General features: G+C 34.3%; 1 protein-coding gene across 4 annotated transcripts in view; it reads right to left on the reverse strand.

The window, feature by feature from the left end:
- nwd2 (NACHT and WD repeat domain containing 2) overlaps nt 1-14,948 on the reverse strand; it is a 68,601-nt gene that overhangs the window by 18,080 nt on the left and 35,573 nt on the right. The gene's annotated exons all lie outside the window — the stretch shown is intronic.

The raw sequence follows: 14,948 nt of genomic DNA on the forward strand, positions 1-14,948 counted from the left end.
GGACGGACGGCTAGGAAAGTTCTGGTTTGAGTCATTGTAGGAATGGATTTCTAGCTAACGGAAATATCTATCTTGTTGGTCTTTGACAGTTATAAAGAAAGGTGTTGGCGTGGCTGTTAGTGTGAGAAGGACACAGATGTTTACAACCTTTAAAAGGGGAGTGCCCAGTGTCGGAAATTAGCGAGCGCCACGAGCCATGTGGTTCTACATTTAGCCAAGAAATGCTACCAAAAACCTTGTTCATGGGCCAAAATAGCCCCCAACTTATTATGAGCGCTGTGTGTTCAAATCTAAATAAACCCATATTTTCCTTACATCTGTTGTCCTCTTTCTGTTATCGCTACCATAATATTTGCGAACTTTTCTCTGAAAAAAAAGTGTACTTTTCATTTATTTGCGTTGGCAGAAGCTACTGTGCATTTTAATCTATAATAACTATGGGGGCCAAAATTGCCCCCATAATATTTTCTTAATGTCATTGCCATAAATCTGATGATACGATACTATTCACGGTTTGCATGTCACGATACGATATATCTCGATACGATATCTATCGCAATATCAATAATTGCACATTTAACCTTTACAAGTACAAAATAGTATGAAATTCAATGTATTATTTTTTTTTTTTAAACTTGCAAGAACAAGTAAATGGTAATTAACTGTAATTCAAGTACAAATATCAAAAACAAGTGGTATATTTATCATTTTTCAAAAAAATATTTTTTGCTTCTACAACAAATTCTGATTCTGTTATTTTCTTAAACTGAAACATGATCAATTTGGGCTTTTTTTTTTTTTTGGATCGATACAAAGGAGAAAAGGTCTTTTTTTGAGTCATTGTAGCTTTAGATTTCAAGATAACGGAAATATGTCTGCATTTTTGTATTTACACAACGCTAGTATTTAACAGTTATAAAGAAAGGTGTTTGTGTGGTTGTTGGTATGAGGAGGACTGAGATCATTGCAACCTTTAAGACTATTGTCCAATATTATTAAAACTGCTTGTGTTAGGGCTGAACAGACCTTTCACAGACTCATCAAATCTGCTAATTTCTCAAACAGAAGAGGCCAATAGCTAACGATAGCAAAGACGCAGCAGGTTTGTGTTTGTATCGTGAAACTCAGCTTCAAGTTTAGACTACGCAGCGTGTTAAGCAGTGGCGGCTGCTGGTCTTTCATGCAGGGGAAGCTCATTTTCTGCCTACTTCAGAAAATGTATCTGTTTATTTAAATGTGAATTCTAGTAGAATTCACATTTTGTTGTCAACAACTATTTGTAGATTATCGCACGCACGCGCGCAGCTGCTGCGCGCTGGAGTGTGAGTGTCACGCTGTCACTGTCAGTTTCCTGTTATAAGAAGCTGATTCTGAACTAAACATACATGTGTTCTGTCATATATTTAGTCAATGAAATGTACACACAACACTACATATTTGACCACTGATTTTAGGGGAAGCTGAGGTTCCCTTGTAGTCTTAAAGCATCCGCCACTGGTGTTAAGCTAATGTGCACATGTAGCTAAAAAAGGACGCTTCACTAAAAGTATCCAAAAAAAGATTCTGCCTTAAATCGGCAACTGTCTTCATTGAAGTGATGGACAGATTAAGAAAAAGAGAGTAAATGGTTCAAACGACAAATGGAAACTCAATTATTTCTTAAAGAGCTACAGCTGTTAGCATGCTAACCTACTTTCGTCATCACATCGTCAAACTCAGCCTAAGCAGCGTGTTTTCATTGAAGTGATGGATAGATTAAAAAAAGTGAGAGTAAAGGGTACGACAAATGACAAATGGAAACTCGATTGATTCTTCAACAGTTGCAGCTGTTAGCATGCTAACCTACAACATGCTAACATGCTCATCACTACGGCAGTACTCAAATTGTCATGTACTCATACTAAGTTTGACGTCAACGTAAGTATGTAGTGCGTTCAAATTAGTATGGAAAGATTGAATATGTGAGGAATACCCAGAATGGTACTAAATGGGGACATTTTTTAGGTGTGCACAGTGTGTGCACAGTGTGGGCACGCTAGTCATATTCAACTGCCCCATGATGCATTGTGAGCGGAACGTAAAATCGTCCAGGGACCGGCTTCAAGCTAAAAATCAAACATTCCCTTTTCAAAACAAATGCATCTCTTCTTGTCTTCCAATAGTTTTTTTTTTTAAAGCTTTTGTAAATAGGGCTCTTGTTTTGAAGTGCACCATAATTGAGGCAATGTGTAGTATTCAGCATATTTATTTATGCAGAATTAATGTAATTGACCTTGAAAAAAAGGCATGTTTTAATGTTAGTTTAACCACAATAGAAAGTTTGACAGACCTACAATTTTAAACATTCAAGCTGTGTTCGAAATCGCACATTACAGAGTTGTAAGTGCCGAAGTGCAAGTGGCAATTTTTCAAAATAAAATGACTAGAGCGTACATTAGAGCAACCATAAGCAGCACAAATTGTCACTTTGACTGCAAAAGCTGCTAAATGATCTAAAAAGCAGGTTGAATGTTTCACTCCAATAGAAAACAATAGGATGTTTACAGGCAAATGGGGCCGTGTGACATCATCAATCACGTGATTTCAAGATGGCGGAACACAGGCTCTGAAACTGTAAAGTAGTCCCATTTGTAAAAGGCAATTTAATGAATATGGTGCATAATTATGTTTTGTAATATGTAGATTTCAAAGACTTTAGGACAAATTTATAAAAACAGGGTAACAGTGCTGCACATTAAACACAAACACACACACACACTGTAATTCTATGTGAGTGTGTGTGTGAGAGTCAAAAGGAGCTGAGAGACAATCTGACTTTCTGTAAAAGTCACTGTCAGCTTGCCTGGCAGTAGAGTTGGTGCAGAGAGTGTGTGAGGATGGAGATAAGACACAACCAGCCAGTGTTTCCTATCCATTCCACACCAATCCACTCCTGTCTGTTATGTGTGCTTACCAAAATAAAACTGTTAAAAACATAGCGTATAAATATTGGCCTGTAATTTTTGACGCTCCCTTAGAGCCAAAGTGGAGCATTGGAACGAGGCCATGTTAAGTGGATTACCACACAGCAGCAGAAAGACTACAATCCTCCTTTCTGTCACTTTATTTTGGAAATCAGAAGTTCCTTTTTACATTTTCCAAGCAGCTGGTGCAGGAAACACAGGGCACTGATAGCAGAAACAAACCCATTTCCACTTTTGGCTGCACCCGTTCACCTGGCCCCGCCCCCTCCTCCCTCCTCGGCTTCCACTACCTTGGAAAGGGAGGTTTTATACTCGGGCTAAGTGCACTTTATCTGATGAAACAGCTGGGAGAGGCCGCGCAGATATTGTCCACAGCTACAGTATGAATTAACAAATCAATCACTCACGGCTCTGGTGAAACAATAAAGAAGAAGAACACATTCTGTTGTTTGGCAAAGCAATGGGAAATACGTTTTGGATAGAAACTTAATTATTACTTTTAGAATTTAAAAACAAATATTTATTCATGTTATACTTAGAAAATAAAGTGATTTTTAGTTCTAATTTACCTTTTTTCCTGGAGTTGCTACTTACTGAATATGGGTGCAAGTTAGGGATGTAACAATTCGATTCACGATACTGATTTCACGATACGATTCTCTCACGATTTATTTTATAAAATGGGACTGTAGACAAATGATGACTGAAAAATATTTCTTTACTTTTTTTTGGTAAAAAACTAGAAAATATTGTACTATTTTTCTTTTATTTTTCATTGTCAAAAGAATCCCTTGATAAACTATTCAAAACAATGCAATTTAACTAAAAATAAATCTTGAATGAAATAAATAATATAGTATTAATAATACAAAAGAAAAAGCATATTAATTTAAATTCTGGTTCTATAGTAAACAATGCAAAACTGCATAATAGTTATTTTTCTTTTTAAAAGTGAAATGAAAAATGTGTTTTGTGCCATAACAATTGGACATAAAAAAAAAAAAATCATTGCACTGTTTTTACGTCAGATATTTGTTTGGACCAGCAGAGGGCGCTGGTAACCCAGTGGTCGGTTGGCATGCAGTTATTCTTGCAGTGAAAAAGAGATGCTATGCTAGCAGACAGAGCTAATAGAAAAACGTGAATTTTACAGATATTCAAGTGATATTACAGATATTCTTTCAGTGCTTAAGGGGAAAGGAATCATTTATGAACATGTTTAAAAGTAGAAGGCGGCCAGAAAGAAAGTAGTAGCAGATTCCGCCCGCCGGCAACACTTCTGGACAAGAGAAGGATAAATATAGAAATATAACAGCCCTCTGTTGTTTAAAAAAAGTACTGCGATTCAATTTTCAGAGTATTGATGTGAACTATAATACCTATGAATCGATTTTTAACTGCCTTACGATTAAACATTACATCCCTATTGTTTTTACTCTTTTTCGTTGACAGAAGTTGACATATTGGACCAAGGGCAAGGTAGGGGCTAAGTTGCGTTGGGGGGCGTGTGCGCGACTATTACTCAAATGCAGTGTTGGAATCGGAGTACTAATGTACTATGCACTACAAACTCAATGAGTATATGCTGTTTACTATGTACTATAAGTATGATTAGGATGATGAACGTTTCCACTGAAGTATACTTCCAAGTTTCCCAAGATGCATTTGGAACCTACCACGACAAAAACCTGAATCACACTGAGGCTAAATATCTCTGTTGATTCTCCACCTTTTAAAGATCTGAAAATATTTTCAGTGAGAAAGTGACCAAGTAGAATATCAACATGTGCTCATTTGATCCATAAAACTCACAGAAACACATTCCGACATTTCAGAGAGTCCATATTGTCCGCCATTGTGCTACAGACAAAGCATCCAGTTCACTTCAAAACATGAGCCCTGTTTAAAAAAAAGTGATCAAAAACTAATGGAAGACAGGAAGAGATGCTTTTATTTTGAAAAGGGAATATTTGATTTTTAGCTTGAAGCTGGTCCCAGGACGATTTTACGTTCCACTCGCAATTCATCATAAGGAGGTTGAGTATGTCTAGTATGCCCTCTGTGCATACTAGACAATGTCCCGATATAGTACACATCCAGGTATTTCTCGTATACTCAATCTGTTCATACTATCTAATGTGAACGCACTACATACTAAATTTGACGTCAAACTTAGTATGTGTAGTATGTTAGTATGCCATTTCAAGCACGGAAGTTAACCGTAACTGTTGTCAGTAGCACAATGAAAAATCCCGAAATGTCGGCATGAAATGTGTTTCTGCACGTTTTATGGATCCAATAACCACATGTTAATATTCTACTTGGTATGCCATTTTGAACACGACCAAAGTCTAATCAAGTACAGTCAAGCTGTGAGCACTGAATGGGAAATGGCAATTTCTCAAAAATAAAGTTACTGAAACTAATATGAAATAAATTATATCTAATTGTTTAAAAAATGTAATTTGTATCGGCAGGCCTGGTACTAAATGTTCCACGGGCCTTTGGTTGGGTACCACCAATATGACAATATTAACCACTTGCTTCCTGATACTTGCGCTATCACACAGGAAGTTGTGTTAATTTCACACCACCTTTTTTCTTTTACTGCTTTTGGCTTTGCTATTTTCATCAACACAATTAGGCTGGTGTTAAAGGGCCCATGTTAAGTTAAATGGACTTTTCTGTGCTTTAAACATGATAAAAGTGCTATTAGGGCTTCAAGCACATGCCCCAAGTGTTTTTTTCATTGATTCCCTCAATCGTTAGTTAGAGGGTGATTTGCTCCTTTCTTACTACAGGGTGAGCCCAAACACCTCGCTCCAATTTGATGACGCGTTCCCACTTTGATGATGAATCTGATGAGGCACTAAGCTGGAGAAGCCACGCCTCCAGGAAGCTCTCTGCCGTAATTGACATGTAAACGGACACGCTCACAAAGGTGAGAATTTCAGCATCCTTCGTGCAGTGCTATGTACGTATTTTCTACAGTCTATGTATGTACAGGCGAACGCCCCACCCCCCACGCTCTGTCTTGTGTTTATAAAGCAGCATGAGCTCGGCTACGGAGTGGGGGGGAGGAGGGCGGGCCGTCCTCTGGCCCTACATTACCGTGAGGGGAGGAGGAAGTTAGTGTCTCGTCTATAGACACGCTCATTCATGAATATGCATAGGAAGGCCGCAAATCAATCTGTTTGTGTAGAGTTGCTCAGAAAGTGACTTTTCAGAGGCTAAAACTCTGGAAAACAGGCGAGTTTGGGTAAATAAACCTCAAATACTATGTTTTTGGGGTTCTTAGAACAAATGGAGAAAATAGCATGACATGTGACCTTTAAATTACTTGCACTTTTTTAATCCAGTTTCATATAAGAGCGATATATTTGACTGCCGTTACTTTTATAAAATGTCAAAGCTGAAACCCTGTTTGATAACTTATAAAAGTGCAGTTGATGGCACAATAATAAAAAATCAAAGCTTTCTTTTCTATAATACACTGACCCAAGATCTTCAAAAGTGAGAATAAACCCCGGAGACGGCCGATGACGCAACACATGGATAACTTCAAATAACGGGCAGACGTACTTTCCAACATGATTTCAGCTGGTCCGAGCCTTCGCGTTAATGGTTACATCATGTTGGAAGAATGTATCAAAGGAGCTACAGTATCGTCAGCTATCGTCTTACGCTGGGCGAGTAAAGCTACAAAGTGTTGCTCATACGCGTCCTCAAGGCATTTATCAAGTTTTACTGTTTTTCTCCACAAGGCAATTTGAGACTGTTGGAAAGCAGACGAGAAGAGGTGAGAGGAAAGGACAAAAAGAAAGGAGGGGGGAGAGATGTCATGGCTCATTGTCATGCTTAATCTTTGGGTCAATGACACCATCACCATGCCAACCTCCTGCTATCGCCATGGAAACCGGCTTTTATTGCATCGACAGATTAGAGGAAAGTGCCGTCTTAGGTGTGCTGAGTGTGTGTTTAACAGGTCTGTGCTGGGATCAGTGGGATTTCCAAAGAAAAACACGACATTTATAATCATATGCTGGGAACGTGGCAAAAAACTGTTTCAGGAAGTGACAAATAATTAAAAATGGTTTTCAGACAATGTCATATTCAGGATTATTTTCAACTTCATACCATGAAATCTCTGATTTTCTCTTTCCAAAGCACGTCACTTAATTATTTGTGAATTATTTGTAAACTGAGAGCGTCGTGTGCTTTCTCTGTGGAGCATTTTGCAAGACATAAAACTGTCTAAAATAGGCTAAATAAATAAATAAAGCTGTCTAAAAATAAACAAATGAAACTGTCTAAAATAAACAAAATGAATAAATAGAACGGCAAATAAATAAACAAAATAAATAAGTAAAACTGTCTGAAGTAAACAAAATAAATAAACAAAAATAAACAAATAAAACTGGATAAAATAAACAAAATGAATAAGTAAAACTGTCTTAAATCTACAAAAATAAATAGAGGATTAAAAAAACGCACAAAAAATGCCTCCAATCTCTCTATTAAAGCAAGGAATCTCTGTGTGTGTGTGTGCATACTTGCTCACACTTGCTACAACGCTGGTTCAACGCTGTCCAACGTGGGATTTGTTTGTACGGAAATAGTCCATTTAATGAATAATTTCATAAAATTGACTACCGCGAGCGTAGCAGGGCAACTAGAGTCACGAGTGCGCCCAGAGCCAATCACTGCCGTCGCATTGGCGCAAACTTTATCAATTTATCATGTCCCACTGAATTAAACCAGGGAAATTGCACACGCTATTTTACTTTGCACCCGCAAATAAACCTCTTTATAACACTATAGAGTACAGAGTATGTACACCTCTTTGTACATCCAACCTTCAAACACATACTCATTTGGCCATAATTGAAAACTCTACTTAAGCTCCTCCCACTATATGAATACATACTTCTGATGGGCACTGTACTAGTAAAATAAATAATTAATTCAAATTAATGTTTAAAATAAACAAAAAAAAAAAACTGTCTTAAACCTGTCTAAATAAGTAAAACTGTCTGAAGTAAACAAAATAAAGAACGAAAAATAAAACTGGATAAAATAAAGAAAATAAATAAATAAAACTGTCTAAAATAAATGATTAATTTAAATTAATAAAAAAAACTTTTGAAAATAAACATAAAAAACTCTCTTAAATAAACAAAATAAAAAATAAGTGTCTAAAATAAACAAAATAAATAAAACTGTCTAAAATAAATAATTAATTTAATGAATAAAACTGTCTAAAATAAACATAAAGAACTGTCTTAAATAAACAAAAATATAAAAATAAGCATCTAAAATAAACAAAATAAATAAAACTGTCTAAAATAACAAAATAAATAAATAAAACTGTCCAAAATAAATTAAACTCACTAATATAAGGAAGTGACATTAAATTAAAAATGTTTTTTTTAATTTTAGGATTATTTTTTCGAAGCATGTCGCTGAGTTATTTGAGGACTAAGAGCGTTGTGTGCTTTCTCTGAAGAGCATTTCGCAGGTTTCTCTGATTTTACACCAATCAGACTTTAACACCAGCACAGCCTTTAATTCAGCTTCACTGCAGCTGGCATCAGAATAAACCCCAACAAGAAAATCCTATAACACACACACACACACACACACACACACACACACACACACACACACACACACACACACACACACACACACACACACACACAGAATAATTTATAAGAAGAATAAGAATAAATTATACGAAGAAATCAAGTCGTCTCAAAGGAATAAATAACTGTCTGAAATAAACATAAATAAGTAAAACTGTCTGAAATAAACAAAATAAATAAAACTGTCTAAAATAAATAAAACTAAATAAATAAAATAAATAAATGTTTGAAAATGTCTACACTAAAACGAATATAACGTATTCAATTAAACAAATGAATGGAAGTTAAATAGGTGTCTAAAACAAACAAACTAAATAAATAAATACAACTGTCTAAAATAAACAACATAAATAAATAAAACTGTCTAAAATTAATAAAGGACTGAAAATGTCTAAAAAAATAGATTAAAAAATAGGTCTAAAATACATAAAACTAAAAATAATGATGATAATAATGGTTTGGATTTTTTATAGCGCTTTAGCATAGACACTCAAAAATAATAAATAGGTATCTAAAATGAAAAAAAAAAAACTGTAAAATAATTTAAAAAAGCCAATCTAAAACCATATAAAGATTCATAATTAATAAATAAAATCTAATATAAGTAGATAAATAAATAAAACTGTCTAATTTAAATAAAATAATCAATGAAACTGTCCCAAATAAAAATTGAAAAATAAAACTAAAATAAAATAAACTAATAGGACTGTCTGAAATAAAATACATTAAAAAAATTAAAAAAAAATGAAAATATATAAGCTTATCGACTGCGTTGTGTGGAAGGTTTAGAGAAGAAAGCACTAATTAAAGGGGCTGAGTTTGTTGGTAGCACTGAGGTGAATGGACCAGTTTACCCACACAGAGCAGTACCAGTAGTGACCAGTGGGGGCAGTGTGACTCACTAGCTGATGCTCGGTTCTCCTGAGATGTGAAGATGAAATATTCTGAAATATTCTGAGGTTTTAGAGGACGGGTCGTGTAAGCTACTACCAGTTAGTTTAGAAATGTGTATGTGTTGGTTCATGGAGTAGAAATGTAGTTTCTCACTCAGTAGACAGACCTGAGGTTAAATATGAATGTGTGTGTGTGTGTGTGTACAGTGTGCTGGGTTATAGGGGGGGGGGACAGTGGGCAGCCAGGCTGGAGAAAAGCAACAAAATGAGACACAGGCAGACATTATAACTCAGGTTTGGATCCACCAAAACGCAGCATTCAGAGCCAGATGTTCATCGGTTGCCTTGGTTACACGACACCATGTAGATCAGACACGATGCCACTTTTATCACAGCGGGGCGACACAAAAATGTGCTTGTCAATTTTTCATGTCAGCATTTAGAACGATTAATCTGAGCATTAATACATTATGTCTATGTTTTGCTTTTTGTATGTTTTTCTGTAAGTTTGTGTATTTTCTGTCATTTAATATGATTTTGTTGTCATGTTGTGTATTTTTGTTTTCATTTTGTGTATTTTCTGTCATTTAATATGTTTTTGTTGTCATTTGGTGTATTTTCCTGTAACTTGCATATTTTGTTGTGTATTGTTGTTGTCATTCTGTGAATCTTTCTTAAATTTGGATATTTTTGTAGTCATTTGTGTATTTTCTGTAATTTTGCATTGTTTTATGTTGTGTATATGTTTTTGGTAATTTTGTTATTTTTTTCCTTTTTGTGCGCTTCTGAAGTCATTTTGTGTATCTTTCTGTAACTGTTTTTCGTCCTTTTGTTTATTTTTGTTGTGATTTTATGTATTTTTCTGTCATTTAGTATGTTTTTGTTCTCAATGTGTGTATTTGTTGTAATTTTGTGTATTTTTGTTGTAATTTTGTGTATTTTTTGGTATTTATGTATTTTGTTTTCCATTTGTGTAATTTTTGTTGTGATTTTGTGTATTTTTCTGTCATTTAGTATGTTTTTGTTCTCAATGTGTGTGTATTTGTTGTAATTTTGTGTATTTTTTGGTAATTTATGTATTTTATTTTCCATTTATGTAATTTTTGTTGTGATTTTTCTGTCATTTCGTATGTTTTTGTTCTCAAAGTGCGTGTGTTTGTTGTAATTTTGTGTTTTTTTTTGTTGTAATTTTGTGGGTTTTTTTGTAATTTTGAGTGGTTTTTGTTGTAATTTTGTGTGTTTTTTTGGTAATTTTGTGTGTTTTTTGGTAATTTATGTATTTTATTTTCCATTTGTGTAATTTTTGTTGTGATTTTGTGTATTTTTCTGTCATTTAGTATGTTTTTTTTTTTTTCTCAATTTGTGTGTTTTTTGTTATTTTGTGTGATTTTTTTTTTTTTTTTTGTAATTTTGTGTGTTGTTCACATTTTGTGAATATTTCTGTAATTAGGGTATTTTGGGAGTCATTTTATGTGATTTCTGTCACTTTGCATAGTTTTATTTATTTTGGTAGCCACTGAAACATGAGGCTCTTGATCCACCACTTTCTCCTCTCTGCTCTTGTTGCAACATCACCCTCTGTGCTTGAAGACGTCTCCCACCACACTCATTAGCTGGCAGGTGTACAACCAGTGCAACCTTTGCTGTGAACTGGTTGATTCACACTTTGAGTTAGTTTCCAGTGTAATGGCCTTTACTCGTGATGAGCCACTGGTTTATGACGCTGAATATTAAGACAGAAAACAAAGCACAAAGGTAAGCTTTTGCTTGTTTTCCTAACGTTTCTCACACCTGTGATGATTTGCTACATGCCTGCCATCTGTTTTTGTCTCACTGTGGAAATAAACTCCTTACTTTCCGCATTGTGTTGTATTGTGTAGTCTCAGCAACTGTTGAGTCATGCTTTTCTTTAGGGACAATTCAATTATCTATAAAAGCTTTCACTCAGGATCCAATGACGCTATTCTTTTTTTGGGTCTTTTAATTGCAACACTTAGTGCTAATCTATGGAAGAGGCCGCGTTGGCCCAGGGCGTCTAAATGCTGAGCTGAAGGAATGACGAGGCAGGCATTCAGAGGCCAGAAAAAGGAAGATTAAAGGCAGGAAACGTGCATTACGTAGAGTGAGTTTAGCTGCAGCTGGAGAAAAGATGATTCAGGTCGCCTCAAATGACAGGACGACAGGATTAGAGACCCCAAAATCTAATTTTTATTTAGAAAATGTATTCAGACTTTATGTTCCTATTTGAAAGTATTCTACTAAAAATGAAAAAGGCTATTTGATTTTATTTATTCATAAATTGAAGTTTTTATTTTAAGTGCTTTTCGAAAAATGACTAAAATGAGCCAAAAAATGACTAAAGTAGATAAATGATGAAATGAAATGAGTAAAAAAAATAGGAAAATGACTAAAAAAAGAACAAAAATGAATAAGAAAACCCCCCCACAAAATGAATAAAAAGGATTCCAATGAATAAACGACCTAAATTATATAGAAATGACTAAAAAAATACTTAAAATTAATGTAAAAACACCCAAATTAAAAAAAAAGAACTAAAATAAATAAATAAAAAGAACTAGAATAATAAAAAAAATGATCAAAAAATATATAAAATTAATAAAATAAATACATTTTGAATTCACATTTAAGATAAAAAAAAATGGAAAAGGAAAGAAAAAACCCTCCATGGCCATTCAGATGCTGAGTTTTGTGAGCGACCCGAAAATCGAATGGTCTGAAGAATCTAAATAAAGTTTCAAAATAAAATGTTTAAATATTTCATTTAAAATGGAAAAAAATGTAATTTTATATAATCTATTAATAGATAATCTTTTTTTTTTTTTTTTTTTTTTAAAAAGGGTATAAAATTAATTTTAATAAAAGACATGATAAATTACTAGTGATTAAAAAAGAAAAAAAGCAATAGAATGAATATAAAAACTAAATGAAAAACAAACAAACCCGGATTATTTGTCTGTTGAAAATATTTTGATTGGTCAAATAAACTTAACTTCAAATTACTATTAGGTTGAATAGATCTAAGCGTAAGATAATATTTAAACTGCAAAAAAACGTTTTTATTGATCAGTCAACAGCACTACTTAAAGGTAGGGTAGGTAATTTTCTCCAGATACACTTTTTAAGGTTTTGGTTGAAAACGTCTTGACAGAAATTAAGATCTTATGTTCTCTGAAAAAGGAACAAAGAAAATCTGTCATTTGTAGCAGCTTTAAACCCGTAAAAACTTCGACCAATGAAAAAAGATGATTTGTTTTTTTTAACCAATCACGTCTCCCTGTCTCCCTGCTCGTTCTCGACCTCTTGCGTGCGCGAGCCCACACTCAAAGCGCGTCACCGGTGACAGAGATAAAACTGAGCTTTTAGTCACTTTTTTAACATTAATAATGATAAAGTTTAGTGTTTACTTACTGCTGAATGTGACATAAGACGACGTAGTTTTTACACAATATAAGCAATGAGCTTAGGACGACTAATGGAGCATGTGAGTGAGGGTCGTGGCTTTAGAGGGGCGGGGGCGGGTAAAAGCGCAGCACTCGGAGGATGCTACTCAAAATCATGCTGGCTTTCAAAAATTACCTCCCCTGCCTTTAATACCCAAATACATATAGTATTTTACTTTAAGGAGTGTCTTTAGTTTTTCCTGGGGAGGAGGAGCTCAAAGAAGAGCAGCTGCTCCTCAGCTGTAGTTTGGTGGCTCATGCTTCAGGTTTCACTCACACTATTCATTTGAAGAACACAGGTAAAAGTCAGCGGGGGCACGGAGCGCAGGAGCAAGAGTAGAAAGAGGAAAGGGGATTATCCTCCTCAGACAACAGTGCTCATCTTGTACCCAGAATGCATCACTTCCACCTGTGATCTCCAGCCTCATTTTCATCTGCTAGAAATAGATCAGTTCTTGTTTGAATTATTCACAATCAATTTTTCATTCTGATGTCTTTTTTACACCTTGCAGCTTCGTTTTCATCGTGTTCTTTTTGACGCCTTACTGCATCACTGACATGTCAGACCTGGATATGTTTAACACCTTTATTCAGACACAAAAACTGGGATTGTCAATATTTCATGTCAGCCTTTAGAATCATGATTAATCTGAGCTTTAATACAGGAAAGAACAAATATTTCTTTGTTTGTCTTGTCCTTATGTTTTGCGTTTTGTGTATTTTTCTGTAATAATGTGTAATTCTTTTGTCATTTAGTATGATTTGGTTGTCATTTTGTGTGTTTATGTTGCCATTTTGTTTATTTTTGTTTTCATTTTGTGTATTTTTCTGTAATAATGTGTATTTCTTTTGTCATTTAGTATGTTTCCACTGTCATCATTTTGTGTAATGTTTTGTAATTTATATATTTGGTTGTCCATTTGTGTATTTCTGTGGTCATTTTGGCTGTTGTTGCTCTTGTTCTGTGAATCTTTCTGCAATTTGGATATTTTGTGTAATTTCTGTCACTTTGCATAGTTTTCTTATATTGTGTATTTTTGCTTATTTTCTTTTCCTTTTTGTGTGCTTTTGGAGTCATTTTGTATATTTTTCTGTAACTTGTATATTCTGCTGCCTTTTTGTATTTTTTGTTATCATTTTGTCTATTTTTCTGTAATTTATGCACTTTAGTTGTCTATTTGTATATTTTTGTTGTTATTTTGTCTATTTTTATGTATTTTATGCACTCTTGTTTTCCATTTGTATATTTTTATTTTGTACATTTTTCTGTAATTTATGTACTTTAGTTGTCTATTTGTATATTTTTGTTTTTATTTTGTCTATTTTTCTGTAATTTATGCACTTTTGTTTTCATTTATATATTTTTATTTTGTCTATTTTCCTGTAATTTATGCACTTTAGTTGTCTGTGAATATGTTTTTTTGTCATTTTGTCTATTTTTCTGTAATTTGTGCGCTTTTGTTTTCCATTTGTGTATTTTTGTTGTCATTTTGTCTGTTGTTGCTCTTATTTTGTGAATCTTTCTGTATTTCAGGTATTTTGGGAGCCAGTTTCTGTTATTTCTGTCACTTTGCATAGTTTTCTGTGTATTTTTCTTTATTTTTTTCCTTTTTCTATATTTCTTTTGGTTGACATGTCAGACCTGGATGTGTTTTTAACACCTCTATTCAGGCGCTGTGCAGAGCTCACAAAGTGACACTTTCTGTGAGTTTTTTATTTGCTTTCTACCGATTATAAGACTCGCTGTAAAAACTGTTGTCCACCATCAAACAGAAAGACGGGTTCCATGATTTAAAACGTACAAAACGCCTGTTTCCTCTGCCACGTTTCATAGAAGGAAAAGAAAGAGATATTTTTGCTTGGATCCTCAAATGCACCTTGCGAATAAAAAAAGCAGGATTTTGAGCCGCGTTAGAAGAAAAGAGTGGAGCGAGGAATGCTGGCAGTTACTGATTTGACAGACTTTATTGTATTCTGTGTGTGTGA

Source organism: Gouania willdenowi, chromosome 18, assembly GCF_900634775.1.
Source record: "Gouania willdenowi chromosome 18, fGouWil2.1, whole genome shotgun sequence".
Lineage (NCBI taxonomy): Eukaryota > Metazoa > Chordata > Actinopteri > Blenniiformes > Gobiesocidae > Gouania > Gouania willdenowi.